The sequence below is a fragment of the Scardinius erythrophthalmus genome, assembly GCF_964197995.2.
Source record: "Scardinius erythrophthalmus genome assembly, chromosome: 5".
NCBI lineage: Eukaryota > Metazoa > Chordata > Actinopteri > Cypriniformes > Leuciscidae > Scardinius > Scardinius erythrophthalmus.
Genome location: NC_138225.1, coordinates 18,332,685 through 18,345,150, shown reverse-complemented (window position 1 = coordinate 18,345,150; position 12,466 = coordinate 18,332,685).

Sequence of the window (12,466 nt, the reverse complement as noted above, 5' to 3'; positions counted from 1 at the left end):
GAGAGACCGGGGGAAAAGCGTACAACGGGCCGCTGGGCCAGATCTGGGCCAGCGCGTCCTCGTTCTTCGAGAAGAACTCTGGGCAGTGAGCGTTGTCTTTTGACGCAAAAAGGTCGACTTTCGCTTTGCCGAACCGTCGCCACAGTGACTGGACTGTTTGGGGGTGTAGAGACCACTCCCCAGGGGGAACGTTGTCCCTGGACAGTCTGTCGGGGCCCTCGTTCAGGTGGCCAGGCACATGCGCGGCTCTCAGCGAGAGCAGAGAGTGCTGAGCCCACACGAGGAGGCGTTCCGCCAGGGTGCAGAGCATCTTTGATCTGACACCGCCCTGGTGATTCACGTAGGCCACTACCGATGTATTGTCCGTGCGGACTAGAACATGGTGACCGTGGAGGAATGGGAGGAAGTGTTTGAGCACTTTCTCGACCGCGAGCATCTCTAGACAGTTTATGTGTAGGAGATTCTCCTGGTCTGACCAGCGGCCATAGACCGGTCTGCCTTCGAAGAGCGCTCCCCAACCTAGGTTGGAAGCGTCTGTCGAGACAACTTTCCGGTGTGAAATCACTCCCATAGTCACTCCTGTGTGATACCATTCGGCTTCCAGTAAGGGCTGCAGGGCTGAAATGCAGCCCTGATTCACTCTGACTCGCAAGCCGCCGGCCGCCCAGGCTCGGTGGGGCACGCGCATTTTCAGCCAGCGTTGGAGCGGGCGCATGCGCAGTAAACCCAGCTGGAGCACTGCTGCAGCTGAGGCCATATGCCCCAGGATACGCTGGAATGTCCTCAGCGGAACCCGGCTGCCTATTTGGAGGGATGCGGCGAGGAGGCGGATGCGGCGCGCGCGCTGCTCCGACAGTCTGGCCGTCATAGCCACCGAGTCCAGTTCTATTCCAAGAAAGGAAATTGACTGACGGGGTGATAGCGAGCTCTTGGTCCAGTTGACCGAGAGACCCAGCTCCTCCAGATGGCTGAGAAGCGCTGTTCTGTGAGACACAAGTTCCGTCTCTGACTGCGCTAGAATAAGCCAATCGTCCAGATAATTCAGTATTCGCATTCCCTGTTTCCTCAGGGGAGCGAGGGCTGTGTCCATGCATTTCGTAAATGTACGGGGTGCCAAAGACAGGCCGAACGGCAGGACTGTGTACTGATATACTCGACCCTCGAAGGCGAATCTCAAGAATGGCCTGTGACGGGGAGTTATCTGGATCTGAAAGTATGCGTCTTTTAGATCGAGAGAGATAAACCAGTCTCCTGGGCGAATCTGCGCGAGGATTTTTCTGGTTGTGATCATTTTGAACGGCCGTCTCATGAGGGCTTTGTTCAGATGTCTCAGATCTAAAATAGGTCTGAACGCTCCGTCCTTCTTGGGCACGAGGAAGTAGCGGCTGTAAAAGCCCGACTCGCTCAAAGAAGGATGAACCTGTTCTATAGCCCCTTTGAGCAGCAGCTTCGCTATTTCTGCTTGAAGCAAGTGCGCAGCTTCTGAACTCACTCTCGTCTCCGTCTGTGCTGTATAGCGCGGAGGGCGACGAGCGAATTGAAGCGAATAGCCGTGTTTTATAGTTTTCAGCACCCATTCTGACGCGCCCTGAATCGCTTCCCATGGTTCCGCATGCATAGCTAGGGGTCGAATGGTCTCTGGGCTCAGATCGCCGCGCTGCGCGGGATGGGGAGCCTGTATCAGAGAGAAAGGCGCGGCGCGCGCGCCGCTGGTGCTCGAACACGGGGGCTGGTAAACAGTATTGGCCGACTGTACAGCGTTCAGTAGCTCGGTCCCATCGGATGGAGCGTGATTTGCTGTCAAACATCCCAGGCGCGAGAGTGGCGTGGGGATTATAATGTCTACAAGTGAGTGCGCGTGCTCGTGAGCGGGCGCAGGGTTTACACTTATGACACGGCCAGTGTTTGGGAGCTTTAGAGGGTCCGTGACCCAAGGTAACTGGCTGGCAGAGCGAGCAGCGGGTAGGTGTGAGCACAAGGTTGTGGGCACATTTTCTACACTTAATACTCGAGCGGCTTGCGACCGCTTCATGAGAGAGCGCTCTGTACGCGTTACCATGGGGACCCTGTTTGTGTGAAGCAGTGAGCACATGGGAGTGGGCACATTTTCTACACTTATAACACCCTCGGCTTGAGCCGCTGTTGCCCGGGGTAACCGAGTGGCAGAGCGAGTTACAGGTAGATGTGAGCACAGAGTTGTGGGCACATTTACTACACTTATTACTCGAGCGGCGTGTGACCGCTTTATGAGAGAGCGCTCTGAACGCGTTACCATGGGGACCGTGTTTGTGTGAAGCAGTGAGCACGTGGGAGTGGGCACATTTTCTACACTTACAACACCTTCGGCCGGAGCCGGAAAGCCCGAATTTACACTCTTTCTGAGATTTATTTGGGCCGCCGTAAAAACGGCGTTTGTGTGCAGGCGAGCGAGTGGTATTACTGGCTCGTTGGCTGCGGTGTAAGCTGCTGCAGTAGCCTGCACTGAGGGGACTGACAGAGCTGGGCGTTTTGATGGCGGTCCGGCCGCAGCGGGACTCAGCCATCTCTTCCTCCCTGCGGGTGCTAGGAGGACTTCGCGGGCTCAGACTTCAGCGTTATCTTGGGACGCGGACCCCGGGGGGGCGGCGGTCTGTGACGGCTGGTCGAGCACGACCTAGGGTGGCCGCCCTGGCGTCGCTGCGAAGTGGTTGGTGGCCGAGACGTGCGCTGTGTGGAGCTGCGCGCAGGAGGCTGAGCTTGAGAGCGGCCTGCGGCTGGGCTCGAGCGGCGAGGCAGGAAGAGATTCATAGCCTGCGACGCCTTCTGCACTTCAGAGAAGCGGTCCACAATCCCGCTGACCGCAGGGCCGAAGAGGCCGGTGGGCGAGAGCGGGGCGTTGAGGAAAACAGCGCGTTCTGACTCACTCATATCCGCCAGCGTAAACCATAAGTGTCTGTCGATGACGGTGAGCGCGGCCATAGATCTGCCGATGGCTTGTGCAGCGGTCTTGGTAGCACGGAGCGAAAGGTCCGTCGCGCTGCGCAGATCTGTTAAGGCTGTATGATCCGAGCCCTTCTCGTCCAATTCGCGGAGGAGGTCGGCTTGCAGGATCTGAAGAACAGCCATCGAGTGCAGGGCAGAAGCAGCTTGGCCGGAGGCGGCGAATGCGCGGCCGGCGAGAGCTGATGTGGTCCTGCAGGCTTTAGACGGCAGGGCAGACTTTGAGCGCCATCTAGCAGACGGCGGGCAAAGGTGCGTTGCCACCGCTTCCTCAACGGAAGGGATGCCGGTATAGCCTTTCTCGGCGGCCCCGTCCACCTGGGAGAGAGCCGAGGAGACAGACGAGCGGAGTCTAGCGGAGAAGGGCGCGCTCCACGACTACGATAGCTCCTGGTGGAGCTCAGGCAGGAAGGGTGCTGACCTAGAGGCTGGCGCTTGGCGGCGGCTAGGCAGAAAACACCCGTCGAGTCGGTTAGGCGCGGGCTCCTTGGGTGGGGACCAGTCCAATCCCAGTCGGTCGACCGCTTTGGTGAGGAGGCGGAAAAGCTCCGCGTCGACACTGGAGCGGGACCTGCCAGACTCAGGAGTCGAGGAGGCGGAGCGGTGAGAGCCCGACCACTCCTCGCTGTCCGAAGCAAGCAGAGAGCAGCTGTCAGCGGCGTCATCTGCTTCATCCCCTGAGGCGACGGCAGTGCGGGCAGTAGCCGGCCGCTGCGCGTCGGTGAAGGGCGGGGGAGAAGGAGAAAGCGAGGCTCGCGGGAGGGGCTCCGGCGAGCGCTCAGCTATAACCACCGGCTCGGGAGGCCTTTGAGAGCGGCGTTTCTTCTTACGCGGCCCTGAAGAGGCAGCCGGGGAAGGTGGAGGATCGTCAAACATGGCGAGTCGAGCCCGCAGGGTCGACATCGGCAAGTCCTCACACTGTTCGCAGCCGCCCGAGGAGAGGGCGCGGGCTGCGTGGTCGAAGCCCAGGCAGAGAGCGCAAACCACGTGGCGGTCTCCATCGCTGAGCGGGGCTCTGCACGAGCCACAGGATGAGCGAGGCATTTGCAACAACGCCTCGCGCTCTTTTAGATGCAAAAGTGTGTCGCGGGGCGAACACACAAACACATACACACAGAGCAGTAAAGGATATGATCGCCGGATAGCGAAGCAGGCAGGGAAAGCTGAAGGCGGCGAAGGCGGCCGGCGTCCTCAGGCTGAGATCCTCGGCGTGCTGGTCGCTTGTTTCGACGGCGGCTTCCTCAGAGAGCAGCGATGCGAAGAGCTTCGCTGAAAAGACAGAAATCAGAGAAGCAGCCTCCGAGCCCTGTTTATATACGCTAAGCCACACCCCTTTTCGCGGGCTGTGACGCATTAAGCGCGCCAAGCGCGCTCATTGGTCGTGACGTCACGCCAAGGGCTCAGCGGTAGGCTGCTGCAGTTGCCGCAGGGCAGCCAATGGGCACGCTAGTTAGCTTGCCCTAGGTCTGCAGGCTGCCGCACTGCGTTGACAAGATTATAAAAATTAAGGATAATTTTTGGCTTCAGTATCTCGAGAAAGAAAGGCTTTCCCGTAGCGTAAGCAACTACGCAATACGAGAGAACCTCTCGTAAGAGAACTACAGACATGAAGGACCCTATACATTTTATGACAGCACCAAACATCTATTTTTGTTCCTATCTGCTAATTAAAGGTGCACTAAGTAACTTTTTTACCTTAACCGAACAGCTTCGGAGTCATTGGAATAGTTATATGACTTGTTTCGGGTTGAATGGTGGTCGTCGCGCATCCCCCGAGCGCCTGTGAGCGGAAAAACCGGCGGGCCGGCGGGTCGTGTCAGGAAGTATCGCGTGATATCAGGTCTCGCGATGTAACAAATTGCTTTACGGCACTGCACACAAAGCTAGGAAAGCTTTGTCGGAGGACGAAAGAAAGGAAACGGCAGACTGACCGAGCAAGGAGTCAGACTCGAGTAAATATCGTTCTTGTTGATGGACTAGTAGACATCTTCAGAGGTTATCTGTGCCTGTTCGATGTCCGACGCTTTGTAACGCGTTCTGTCAGGAGGAGAAATAGGGATAGCTCACAGATGAAGTTATTACCGAGAGCCAGACAGACTCACGGAGGCGATTGGCATCTCACAACTTGCACTTTATTCCCCAGTCGAACTTGTGTAACTGTCTGTCACCCGTTCTACCATCCACATCTTTACTTGATAAACAAAAGTAGGATAAGAATGAGCATCAAACTGAAATAACCCGCACACGGGTGTTCGAGGTGCACATGATACAACACAGACTGCCGACGACAGTTGTTCAACAGGGCGCGCGCAGCTCTTAAAGGGGCCACACCTTATTTCCACTCATTAAGGCCCGTTCACACCAAGCACGATAACCATAAAGATAACTATATATGCGTCCACACCAACGACCGATAACGGTCTTTTTTATTCTAAGCACGCGCGCGCCCGGATGATCCAGATCCATTTTTAAATGCGCGAGCCCTTTAAATTAGAGTGGATTCCGATTGGCTGTCAGTGTTTTATCGTTCGACAGCTGGAAAAAAATCGTTCTGAAAGTGATCCCAACGATATCGTTCCTCATATCTTTATCGTTATAGTTGTGGTGTGAACTCTGTTATTCTTTAATATGGAGAACGATTTTTAGAATTATATCTTTATCGTTATCTTTATAGTTATCGTCCTTGGTGTGAACGGGCCTTTACAGCTTCCATCCTATTGAACAGGTACCAGTATAGAGGGCGGAAGGGATCAGGCCGTGAGTGCAGAGACGGCTCTGCGCGAGTGGTATTTACGACAGTAACGTTAAATACAAGTACTCCACAGCGACTCTAGGGGTCGCTGTTTGACAAAAACGGAAAGCTGCATAGTGTGCCTTTAAAGCACCAAGTTTGACAGTCCAGCTCGTTGCAGTCACTTGTGGCAAGAAATGAAATCTGCTAGGACAGATGTGAGCACGCACTGTGTCTTCTCTCGCCTGATGCCTTCGCCCATGAGGATTCAACCATCAAAACCATAAATTAGGCCATCTATTACACCACAACCCATTTAATGTAAGTGCCAGTCCAAAGCACTAGGCCGATGACAGTTTACCCTTCATGATACTATGAGAAAAAATAGGTGCAGGACAGTTTTGATGGATTAAGATGGATCCTCTTCTAATTGCCTAAAAGTCTTATCAACACCACAGATGTCTAATGCACAGATTATGGAAAAAACTGTTGATAAGAAATTAAAAAATTAGAGAGAGAGAGAGAGAGAGAGAGAGAGAGAGAGAGAGAGAGAGAGAGAGAGAATAGGCCTACCTTTTGAGAAAGGGCACATTGTCTGGGTGAATATTGGACTTGTATTCTTACAGACAGGCACAGACTTTCACCCTTTTTGACAGGTCATGTCTGGGTCCAGAACTCCAAGCCTCTCTTATCCTGACATTCAGAGGAACGCCTGCCACTAGCAATCACAACTATGACTAAGACGGCAACACTTTCAGGCACAAAGGCAAATGTAATGGACATGTTTTTTCCTGCACTACCTGAATCTCTCAGGAGTGATTTTGAATTGTATAGCAATATATATTGAATGTACATTGAATTCTTTGGGGTTGGTAAGATTTTTTTTTTATGTTTTTAAAAAAGCCTTTTATGCTCACCAAAGGCTCCATTTATTTGATAAATTAATATATGTAATATTAAAATGTAATTTATTATTGTTATTTATGATGGCAAAGCTGAATTTTCAGCATCATTATTCCAGTCTTCAGTGTCATGTGATCCTTCAGAAACCATTCTAATATTCTCAAGAAACATTTCTTATAATTATCAATGTTGAAAACGGTTGTATTTTTGTGATTTAAAAAAATCCAGAAAAATTTGATAAATGCTATAACACATTTGTAACATTATAATGATTAATTTAATGCATCCTTGCTAAATAAAAGTATTAATTTATTACAGAAAAATACTTTAACTGAACCCAAACTTTTGAGCCCAAACCCTCGAAAACATATTCTTACTTATAAATACACATAAAAACTGAATTAAAAAAGAAAAAAAAAGAAAAAGTTTCATATATACACTTTCCATTTTAGCATAAGAAAGTTAATAAGGCCAAACAATAGTGTAAGTGGCTGAATATGTGTATAATTTGCTAATTATATGAATGACAAGACAATTTTGTCTTCCTGAACAATAAAGCTTTATTGGAACATTTCCAAAATAAACTAAGTAATAGATATTCAGCCTTTACCAAAAGCTGCCTCACACTCTTTTAAATAATGAGAGTTTAAGTAAACTTTCATCTTTGGACAGTCAGCTACTCACGTAACAGCCACTCTCAGCAGTAAAATTGCAAATAAACACTCTCAGCAGTTGCTAGCACTCTGTCAGGGTCATTCACACTCGCTCTCGGCCTAATGTGGAGAGACATGGCATGCTGAGACAAGAGCAGGAGCACGAAGAGCAAGAAGAAACCTGAATGTTGTGCTACACAACATCGGTCAGGACATGACGTCTCTGCTGGTCGAGCCTAGCGTTAAAGTGCTCTCGGCCAGGGAGATACACGTGCATTAGCACGGGGCCATGGGAAAAAACGTGTAACTCAACTTGCTGAACAACCGGGTTGAAAACAAGTACATGCGCTGCAGGAACACAAACTAGTACAGGCAGTGTTATTTAGCTCAAATATCACTTATGTAACCGATGCCACAGGTGTGTTTCTATTCAGCAGCTCTCATCCATTAATGACTCACTCCTATATTCGCCGTCAACATGTGTTTTCACCTCTAGTGAGCAGCAGGCCTTGAAAACACATTTTTGGTTAGTGAGCATGTTAATTAATAATGCTGATTTTGTATTCATGTAATGCACAACAGTTTGACAAAGCGCCCTTTGCTAACAAAAAATCCTGTTGTGGAGTTTGGTAGACCTACATACATTTGAAATGGAGAAACCCTTTGATGTTGAGACGGTGTTCACAGATAAATGAGAAGACAGCCTCTCAAAATTATGAGCCATTACTGCAGTCTGATTAGGAAAATTAGGCCAATCAGTGGCATGATAGCATCAGCTGGTGCCAAAAAAGAAGTGCATCATGGATAAACGAGCAAACCTTGGGGGGTGGGGGGGGAGTCAGTCAGAAGTCTGAAGCTTTTTCTGAATAACATCAAGAACTACTGTAAGTTGATAACTGAACCCCTTGCTGTGTAATCCAAATTAGTAAAAAAAATAACAACAACAACACAACTGTCTATACAGACATCTGAAATGGTGTTTGGGATAAAACACTGAAGTTAAAACTGTGACTATTTTGAAATACCACGTATAAAATGTCTCTGCAACCTGACAAATATCACTGACACAGATATCCTGTCTCAGTAACAGCCTGAAGCTCTTGAGTAAACAGCATAAAAGAATCTGACAGCAGCCTACACGTGATTGTCACTCAAAAAATGTGGTGTGAGTTTGGGGCCTGTGGGGAAACGATCTGGAAACGTCACTGTTTTTGCAATTTCATTTGGTGCTAGTAGCCAAATAGCATGAAATCAAAATGGACAATTCTTGTTTTTTATGGAATATTGAAGTATTTGTGATAAATTATGTATCTGTGCACATCATTATTTTTTAAAAATTCATGTGCCCTCATAATCTTTGATCTAAATAACTTCCCCTCCCACATGGAGCGACATCTCATCTCTTCTCTGATGTTTTTTTTTTTTTTTTTCAGGATAACCTGTCGCTCACATGAGGTCAATAGCAAACCACAACCATACAACAATCCAATCAATTCCCAATGGACAAAGTCAAGTCCTGCCCTACATTTTTGTTTGTTCTACTCGGATATATTTCAAAATATGGAAGAAAAGAATTCATTTACATGCAGACTTTAAAGGGATACTTCAGGATTTAGCATTAAGCTTTGTATTAGTAGAAAACCTGTAGTATTTCTACCCTCATATATCCCCCTGAGACAAGAGATTTATGTATTTTTTGTCTGGAAAAAAATCCTCCGATGACGCAAAAATCGTCCTTTTGCGTCATCTGAGGATTTTTTGGCCAGAGGCTAAAGACTACAGCCAGTAGTAGGGGCTGTCCCACATGTTTTCAACCCGCCCATAGAGGGTGGGATCTCACTCACAGAATGTACACATAGTGTCAGCCATCTTTTTTTGGAAGCTAAGCTAGCAGGCTCTTGTTATGTGGAGAAAGCTGAGTAGTAGGGGTTACCATCCTCTTTTTCCCGGACATGTCCGGCCGTCGAGATCGTCCAAAATGTCCGGGATTCGGCTTTTGCTTTCTACAGTCGCCATTCATTGTTTACATGCACACCTTTTGTTTCAATCTAACTGAATTAATTCCGATTGAATGTAGTGTTTACATGAACGCTAAACAAGTGATCGGTTGATGTGTGTTTTAACATTGCTAAGAAAATTCCCGCTTCTCCGTGAGAGATACGAGACTAGTGCGTCTCACAGACGCAGTCTTTGACTGCAGCGCGTCCTGCTCATCGGTAATCACGCCACCGGCCTCTCATCGTTCTCCTGTGCCCATCAGTCTCGTCCTGCTCGCCACAGTAAACATAATGAATGGCGACTGTAGAACGCAAAAGTCGAATCCCGGACATTTGGGGCGATCTCGAAAACCCGGGCAGACTCGTCACGGAGACTCACTAGTAGCTAAGCCTTGTTGTTTAACTGCACGCTCTTACCGGTAGGCGTGGCTTTGGAGTGGCCTCCTATGGCAGCGAAGCAAGTGCATTCTGGGAGTTGTTGTCTTTCATCCACATAAGCCAAAAATACATTTTCTGGCTTTTCTCAGTCTAGAAAGCTCCAAATTCAAAAATAATTTCACATTTCTTCTACATAAATGACCCATTTTAAATACACATTCATCTTTCCAGAGGTGAAGTATCCCTTTAAGAAAGACTACAATGATGCCCCATTTCATAAGTTCACTTGATCATATAACCATAGATTAACAGGTTTGACATGCAGTCCAAGGGTACAGTTTGTTCTTAAATTGACAATGAGCCCCATAGTGCAATGAATTTAGGCCTAAGCTGGAGAAGCAGAGAAGGAGGGATGCTTGAGCAACGTCATCGGAAAAAGGAAAGCTGAGAATGTGATTAGATGAACAAGCCCCTTCCAACTTGTGTCTTGAATTTCATATAATGCTATTGCATTATATGAAATTCAAGACACAAGTTGGAAGGGGCTTGTTCATCTAATCACATTCTCAGCTTTCCTTCTTCCGATAAAGGTATGAGAAAACTTGTCCTTTTTTTTTTTTTTTGGTAATCAATTTGTATATAATCCATAGACTGGCATATTTAATCTGATGTGAATGAAAACAAGGTGCAATCAGTTTTTCAACTTTGGCATACCATGGTGACTGGTGACTGAGTAAGAAAAATAAACATGGAATTAAATCTCAGTAAACTAGATAGGTTAACTCAACTATAAACTATAAACTGTAAATGTATGTGTTACAACCGTTGAACCTACAGTACTGTCTCCACTTGCACCTTCACTAGATTCCTATCCTCTGAATTTTGAACTGCTACGTACTTGGACTTCATTCCCCAGAATCCTCTGTACAGGCTCATTATGGGCTCCAGCTGTTTGTCATTGTCTTTGGACTATATACTTATTGTGAAGTATTGTTTTGCTGTTGTTACAATCCTGAGCCTGTTACTCTTTTGTTGGACTGCCTGCCTTGGACTATTGTTGTGCTTTGGATTATGTTTGCTGGTTATTCCGTCACTGACCACTGCCTGTGAACTACAAGCTGTTTATTGTCTCTGGCCTTTCGGATTTGCTGTCTTGGATTCCCTGCTGACGATCTCTGCCAGTGTGTCTATTGCATTGTCTTTGCTTGTTTCAATAAACGCTGCTCATGGATCGAGAACCTACCGATTCAGACCCTGCATTGGATGAGTGCTAGTCTTCAAAATCAATGATTCTTGTAAGTGAAGCTGAATGACATTTGACTGCACCTGTTGTAGCCCTAGAGGATTAAAGTATACCAGTTGAGAGGAGACAGCATGCATATGTTCAGAGTCGTCTTGCTGCTTTTTTGGTTCTTTTTGGTCAATTCATTTATTTTCTTTCAGGACATTTGGCTTTTCTTTTCGCACCCTTTACGCTCCAACACTCTCATCTTCTGGTCATCCTCTTCAAGCAACACAGTAGTGGCATTCCTGACTGAATCAGTTGAGTGAATGATTCAATGAATCACTTATAAAGAATGTCACTTATTTAATTATTTTCTGAAATGACACAGCCTTGAAGATATATGCAGCTGACGAATGCGACCTCCAGAGGGTGCAGCCTAGAAATGAGACCCCGTTAAGGACTTATACTGTCTTGTTTCTTTACTGAATGATTCAGTGTTTCTAAATGAATTGGTTGAGTACTTGATTTAAAGACTCACTCATAAAGACACCAACTAGTGTAACAATGTAACCTGCATAAATAGTTACAGTAAAACCACACAACTAGACTGACCTCCTGTCTAGATTGCACAAACGGAGTGGAATGCTACTTAAGCCAATTTAACTTAAAACCTGTTCTTTTTCCACTGTCAAAAAAGTCTAAGTTGTAAGTAAACAAAGATTATTATTGGAGTATGTTTTACAAGAAAATAATATTCCAGTCTTTTTACTTTAAGGCGAGACACTACAGGTGAATAGGGTAAAAAATTTAACTTACAGATATCACCATGAAACTTTACCAGTTGATTACTCACATGAATAGGAGAAAAAATGTATTGCAAGTTCTCTGTAATTGTATGTTTAAATATGCTAATCAGGCTATATCTAATTAAATATGTGCTAATTTGCATATATTTTGAAGTGACGAATCTGACCATTGAAAAAAAACAAGGTTCAAAATCATTTTTGCATTTTGTTGATATATTCAATGAAAAGACATTACCAGAGGGAATATCTCCTATACCCTGTAAATCAGAAAATACTGCCAATAGCCTTAAAAAATTTATTTCCGCCCTATTTTTAGGCATAAAATGTCATATAAATCAGGCCAAGAATGATATCAACAAATCCCTCTAGACAAACCTTCACAATATAGTTAGGAATACGACTGTAAAGTTTGGTGTACGTAGGAGCTACAGAAGTGAAAAATCATCACTAAGAGTGTGAGAAAAAACTCATTTTGAGAAAACTTTAAAGATTTTTATGGCAAAATTCCACTAATTTCTATTGAAAGCCATGAATTACAGCCAAAAAATGCTTTAGTTCCAAGTAAAATCCATGTATCACACTGTATAACATCCAAAACTCATTATTGCTTTATCCATCACTGATCATAACATCCAAAACAACACGTCAAAACAACACATCAACAGTCCATCACACAGGTGTGACAAAAACTAAATATATCACACTCACAGAAGACGTCACAGCAACATCACGTGCCGCTTCTGACGATGACTGCAGAGTCAGCAGTCGAAACTGTCAAGGTATGACAACAAACT